This window comes from Anopheles coustani, chromosome 3 (genome assembly GCF_943734705.1).
Source record: "Anopheles coustani chromosome 3, idAnoCousDA_361_x.2, whole genome shotgun sequence".
Classification (NCBI taxonomy): Eukaryota; Metazoa; Arthropoda; class Insecta; order Diptera; family Culicidae; genus Anopheles; species Anopheles coustani.
The window spans coordinates 66,793,778-66,801,202 of NC_071288.1; the positions used below are offsets into that span (position 1 = coordinate 66,793,778).

Consider the following 7,425-nt stretch of genomic DNA (forward strand, 5'->3'; position numbering starts at 1 on the left):
AGGGCAGAAAAAAGCTTCAATATGACCTACCTTTTAATCGATCTTGATAAAAATCCTCTTGAAACTAGGCCTACTTCTCCCGTAGGAACGCTTTCCTTGGCAGTTTCACCTTGAATCGTTTCTTTCCCAGTTCCAATCAAAGCAAGCAGTCATTTTTGATCTCGAAACATTCCCAACCAATTCCGTCCGGTTTGAAGCGCACCTGATGGCGACGAGAAAAAAGGCTGACGTAGGTGAAACGGATAGTGTTCTTTCTCGACGCCCCGGTTCAACTCTTTTTCCCATTTTCTTCCAGGAAGAGAAGCTGAAGCGACGCCGGTTGGCCCGGTTTCGTTTCAAGCGGCTGATCCACGTCGTGATCTGCAACCGGTACTGGATAGCCGAAATCGAGGACCAGGAAATTGGCAACAACGTACACCGTAACGTGGCCGTCATCGACCGTCGACTGACGCACAAAGGGACCCTCACTATAATCGTGCGTGAAATGGGAATATTTTCTATACGAAGAGATGAAATTCCCCACCGGACTCACTCTTGCATATCCATTAGGAAAAGAAAATCCTCAACAGCTCGCCGGAGGAGCGCACGGACGATGGGCGGCGTGTACTTGGCGTTGTCTTCCGGAAGATAGAATGCATGCAGGAGTTCACGGACGAGCAGCTCGACGCCTTGGCCGGCTGTGCGACGTTTCAATACTACGAACCGGGAAGAGTCATCTTGAGAGAAGGCCACGAACCTCATGCGGTCTACTTCATCTCGAACGGTGAAGTCACCGTGAGCCGCTTGCAGTGGAACAGTGTGAGTGTTTATCTTTCGAGGATTTTCGTCAAACCAAAAGACGTTCCTTTGCTGCCCATCTGAAGACGCTTCGATTCTGCTAACTATTCTAGATCGACAAAATCCACACCGACGTACCTTGTGGAACGCGCGTTCGAGGACAAATGTTTGGAGAAATAGCGCTGCTAAACGGCGGACTCCGGACCGCGACCTGCACAACAGCGAGTAAGTAAGCAGTATTTGCATTTTGCTAAAATATATGCCAATCTCGTCGCGGTAATTTCCGACACACTCACACTCGGTTTGCCACCGTTCGTCAACCTTCAGCCGATTGTGAGCTGCTTTGTGTGGCACGGGCGGACTTCGATCGCATTCTGAAGAGGACGCTGTTGGACCGTTGGGCTCAGATTCAGCGAGCTCTTGAACGGTTTGATTACTTCAAACATTGGTCTCCCGATCAGGTAGGAAGGGGATGCTTCGGGTTGTACAACAAGGTGTTCAGGTTTGCCTTTCGTTGCAGGAGAGGGAATGTTGCATTCTAAGTCGGATCGTCCAGTATGAGCCCCAGCAGAAGCTCCCGGTGGATGACGGTGGTGATGGTCGCCAGTTCGCACACTTCGTCCTGAGCGGTCGGTGCATGATACTGCAGTGTCTGACGGTGTCAAAGGTGAACGGGAAATTCCAGCTGCTTCCAATACCCACGAATGACGCGAACGAACACGTTGTGGTGAGAACTTTATAAAAACCGCCGAGAAATAACCGAGAATTTGTTCGAATTTTGTTTCGACACCGTTTCCACAGCATTCCGGGGTCCAACATCGCTTCATGGACGTCGGGTCGTTCGGCTGCGGGGCGGCTTTCGGCCTCGGCGAAACCATGCTGCATCGGATGGTCGTCGCGCGAACCCGCCTCCACTGTTTGGAGATTCCGCGCGACTGGCTGCTGGAAAAGCGTCAGAATGTAGGCAACACCTGGCAACGCATTCGGATGCAGCTCGAAATGACCGTACCGACCCGGGAGCAGCTGTTCGAAACGTTCGTCCGTGCGCACGAGTGGCGCCGGTACCGGAAGGCGCTGGTGCGGGAGTTCGTTCGGAGAAACCCACGCCACAACCCGACCCGGCTGGCCGACGTGCCGGTCATGTGTCGGGTGGAGCAGGGTGACTCGGAGTAGGAATTCTCAAAATTTCAATTGAAACACCCTCACACACACAAGAATTGCACCGACATATCGATCGGTTCGCAAGGTAATTAAGATTATCGTCTGCAAAATTGTTCACTTCGGTGATGGCGCCACTTAGAAGCAGAAAATTATCCTTGCGCTGAAATCAATTTGAGGAAACATTTCGGGGGATAAAATTTTATCGTTCCAGCTACCGTAGGGTATCGTTTCCACAAGAAAACTCCAACCCATATCACTAATTAGAACCCATTACGGCGAAACCGTGGAACATTCTTAAGCGAGCACGAGGTTATCTTTCGAACGTTCGATATTGGAGCAATATAATCAAGCTAACCACGGTAATTCGGAGAAATGGGTTTAAATCTTGTTAAGCAGGATAAGGTTACGATACTGATACATTTTTTAATGGTTTTTGGAGTGGAAAATGAATCCTTTGAGACATATTCAGTTTAAAACACCTGTGGTGCTCACTTCAAACGAGACTAAAACAAACACAATATGGTACATCCGAAGTTAATTAGCCCGCAAGTTATTGTAATTGACATTTTAGTGTTTTAAAAATATTTGGGCGGAAAGCTTTCAAATCTTCCTGCAGAGTTACTTTTGATAATCTAGTTGAACAGGAAAAGTTTTCTGGAAGGGACTAGACATGAAAAGCCCAAAACCACGGCCCAGATACATAACATGAAGTTTTAATGTTTTAAAAATGACGATTAACTATTTTAGAGTTTCCATTTTATAATCCAAAAGGGACCAACAATATTTTTAATGTCATAACTATTAGCTATGACACCTGTTTTCTTCGAATTTTATCATCGTTGTTCTTCACTTAACCCTTTCACAACCAAGGGAAATATTTTTCCAATTTTGCAACTATCATCAAAACGACAATTTTGAAACGAAACATCAAAGAAAACATTATGTCAAAGGCGGCAATTGTCTTTCAACAACAACAATTTAGTATTTTGGAAAGTTTATTAAACTTGATGAATTTATTATGTTTTTATAGAAATGGCTAAGATCTTTTTTTAAGAATTTTTAATATGTTGTTTGTATTGGAAGGCAAATAAAAAACATTCCGATAACATCACTATTCGCGTCATTTTTTTACTTTTATGATTTTAGGGAAAAACATTTCCGATGGAATTAAAAAATCATGTATAAAAAAAACTACTCAGTCTGCTAGGTTTTTCTGGTGATATTCTCTTGTTTTACACCCCAAATAGCCAAAATATTGTATTGTATTTCCAATTTTAGCCTTGAATAGTTCTTGGTCCTGAAAGGGTTAAATTATCGTTTGCTGTATTTTAAACCTATTTCTTTTGTTGTACTTGTTCTCTTTTCTTTTGTCGTTTTGTTTTGCTGGTGTACTCTTAGTAATTAAAATAATTCAGCTTCAGAGTGTTTTGAACATTTTTATTCATATTTGTTTCGAAATGACATCGAAAATTGTATTCCTTGAATAGAGATTTAAACTACATTTTATACTTTGCCGTTCGATTTGGTAATGAGAAAACTGCGATTGGAAAATTGGAAACATTTTATCCAATAATACATTAAAATAAGGAAAAAGTATATAGAGACATCAGCTGACATTTAACGCCACGTTCAACAGTCTCAACATATATGTTTAAGGTGAAAACACGTACCATATCGCGACGAATTACAGTCCTTTTTAAAATAGAAAATTTTTCAACTGTAGAACGCGTTACAAAATCACCAGATGATCTCTCAGATAAATCATTTGACTTCGTATACTTTCAATTTGACTGACTTTGTCGGTTCAATTTTCCAAGTTCAAGATCAAATTGACCAAACAATAGCTAAAGCTCGATTTTCGATTCGCGAACCCCAAATGCGGTAGGCAAATACGTACCGACAGAGGAAATACGAGTCGAATGCCAACCAATCAACGTTCACGGCATCGCGAGACTATGAAATTTCTTAAGCAAATAACTATGCTGCCGTTGGCTGATTAATTAGCGATGCTAATTATAACCTCTTCTGTACGACGCATTGGCATCGCTGCCAATCAAAACGCAGACGTTCCAAGACGCCGACGTGCATTTCCCATCTCTGAGGCCACAAAGCGTTCAATCAGCGAGCCAAATTAATCAAATCCTTCCACTCGCTCGACCCTCTGTTTACGCGCTGGCTGGCGAGGTATCGGTCCGGTTGGTGGCGGTCCCTATTCTTGGCCATAATTTAATGGACCATCTGTTGATGTTGGCTATTTTCATTTCGCTCGCCTTCAAAATTGCACATCGTCCGATGTGCCGGTGTTGATTGCTTTAGATCGGAACCGAAACCGACGTAGGCGGAAATTAAGACAGATAAACTAGGCGTGTGCATTCGTCAAACGGTGCATCCTGGGAATGGAACCCAAGGTATTAGTGAAGCTTGTTTTGAATATCGTTCAGCCTAAATAGGATTACATTAGAGCCCGAAGGGGGTTCGTTCCGTAATGTACTGATTTGAAACACTTTTTCTTATACCGAGGAAATGAAATCTCTCTCAAGCTCTTTCCAACAAAACACCTTGGCATTTAAACCCGGAGGTGGGTTCTTATTCCTTCCAAATCATCATACGACGCTCCGACACAAACGCCGTATAATGAACCACCCCCGTTTTCGGGCTGCCATAAATCTTGCGGCTCATTGCGGCGATAAGGCAGCAAACGACGCGATAACAACATGTAATACCTCCCGAATGGCGTTGCTCCGGTTGTGCGTCTAGCCTTCTAGGAGTCTCAACTCGGTGAATCCTTGCGTTTTATAGTCGTCACCGGAGTGCCATCGTTGTTTCGTACCGATCGTAAAGCCGTTCGCGTGTGTCGTGTGGTTTTTGCATCGAGGAAAATCAATTTTCTCCAAACATGCCACAAAAAGTCGTCAATCAAAGGGAAAGCGATGGAAAGAATACAACAATAAAAAAAAGAGTACGCACTCGGGCGACGTTCGTTCCCCATTCGGGATGGAGGCGTTGACGATTTACCATAATCTGATAATCCGCAAGACTATCACAAGCTCTCAAAGCAATCCGGCGTGAGTTGACGTTCCCTGTGTTCGATATTTCTTTTTTTTTCTACACCGATGGTACCGTCGTTCCGGAGGTGAAGACAAGAACTGTAGTGGAATTTTTGCATCACCAACACCCCACAACGTACGTCGATGGACGCTCCTCGGGAACAACCTCCCCACGAAGGTGAGCGAAGTTCAATTTAGACGGAGCTTTGTGTCGAGCCGGGCTTAGCTTCAGGTGGGAAATTGAGCTTTAGCTGGAAGGGGGTTGGAATTTTATGCCAATACTCGCATAAAGCCAATAGAACAGAAGCAATCGACACCTGTCCGGGGGTTGGAGGTTGCGAAGAAATCGTTTATCCGTTCCGGCGTCGCGTGCATCGACCATGAGATGAGGTTTTGGGGTGTGTGTGTATTTCGATTTCCGTGCCATTTCCCCCCCATCTTTTATTTCATTTTGAGAGCTCCCTCTTTCTCTCTCTCTCTCTCTCACACACACACCGGTGTTATCTTGTCGTTGGTGCCGGATTTTAAAAGGTGCTACAGTTAAGTGGATGAACTCCTGGGGAACCTGCAGTTTTTGGCGTTGGCTCAAAACCCGGTAGAATCCGTTATATTCCTCTTTTCAATTTCAATCCCATTCAATCTTCGCGAAACTGTTCACCGCAGTACAAACCCGTAAATCCATGCTCACACCTTCTCGCCTTTGGCGTGACATTGCTTCAAATGGTGGCGTTGGTTTCGTCAAGTTGGCAAGCTTATAACACGTTGAACTTCTGATATGTTTCATGTAAATGTTTTTGTCTTCTGACGATATTCGTTTTTTTTATATTTTTTGTTCTGTCAGAAAGTTTCTCGACCGCAAATAACACTGTCACTTAGACTACAAATCAAAAGGAAATTGCCATCGTAACACTTCAGAATAATATTTTCGACAAAAAGGTAATAGCAAAATGGCACTAAATCCGTGAAGAAAATTGGTAATTGATTTGAATTTCTACTTCGATGTACTCTTTTTAATTGCTTTTTCGTGTTAGGTTTTACTCAGGACAACGAATCTCCTATTTTTATTAGATTGATCTACAATTAACCTTTCTTTTTCTCCCAAGAGTAGAACCTTTCACGCCTTCGCAAGTACCCCTATTGATAAAAGATTGCAAGGATCACTAAAGTTATCGACTCCAATCAGTCTTAATTAGGGTGCCAAAAGAAAGTGGGCGGGGGGAGGGGGGGGGGGGGAGGGAGTGAACCCTTCGTTAACGGACCATCGTTAACGGGTTAGGCAATGCTGAACTTTGAAATGGTCACCTTTTTTGGGGTTCGGTTGGTTCATTACATTACATTTATTGCAGATTGTTGCTTTTGCGTTAATTTATCGTTATCATTTACAATTTTGGGCTTGTAAAGGGGTGAAAATGGTTGTCAAAGAAAAAAAAGTTTCCCAAATGCAATCTGATCGATGAAAATGAATTCTAGGAATAAGTAAAACAATTAACTACATTTGATATAAATTGTATAAATGCTATTCCAGCAACACAATGCAACAAAAGAATATTAAAATGACGTAACGAGAAGACGATATTATGAGATAACGAGAATACTATTTTTAAACAAAGTATAAATCCAACACATTTCGCAGTACGAGATCTTTTCCCGATGATTTCCCAGAACGCCACTAATGGTTATGATAATAACACCTAAACGCGCTTCGTTTCCAACCCAAGGAATGGAAATGAAAAACTGTGTTCTTACTTTTCCTCCACCTGCTGGCTATTTTCCTCCCCCTCAGCACGGCCTAATAATATGGTTGGACACAGATGGGGACAAAATCCGCACATCATTGCGGCCAATAAGAGTCACGGGCGAATGTCATCCAGCGTTAACCAGGACAAAGCCTTCATCGGAAGGCACGATAATCCTTGCCGGTTGGCGAAAGGGGAGGGGAGGGGTTGGGGGAAGAATAAACAGAGAGCAAACAAAGGCGACCGTAACACCACTGACAGGCGTCATGACGGAGTGTCGCAATGACACTCGGGAGAAATTGTCTACCTCCCCGGATCAACGTCGTTAGTTTATGCTGCCTAAGGTTAGAGGAGCCCCTTTTTCTCTGCCTTTAATCTATCCACCGTGTGTGCGTGTGTGTGTGTGTGCCGCGTATTTTCACACCGGAATACCACGTAACGCTCATTTGCTGCTGATTCCTGTCACGTCGTGAGCCAACTGACAGACATGTTTCGAGCTGCCGCACGGCTCCGTTCCATCCACGTTTTGCGTGATGGGAGAGAAATTTCAATTAATACCAAATTGCAAATAACGGACGCGTGGAAATGGAAAAAAGAAAAAAAAAACAAAAAAAAAACACATACACACGACAAGATTAAGACAGCAAGGGAGAACCCTGTCAAAGCCATGCAAAACAACGCACGTGGCAACGCCTTTTTGGGGT

At 43.7% G+C, this 7,425-nt stretch overlaps 1 pseudogene; it reads left to right on the plus strand.

Annotated features, from left to right (window-relative positions):
* Positions 1-205: 205 nt before the first annotated feature.
* LOC131265579 (uncharacterized) lies at positions 206-1,950 on the plus strand (annotated as a pseudogene).
* The last annotated feature ends 5,475 nt before the right edge of the window (positions 1,951-7,425 follow it).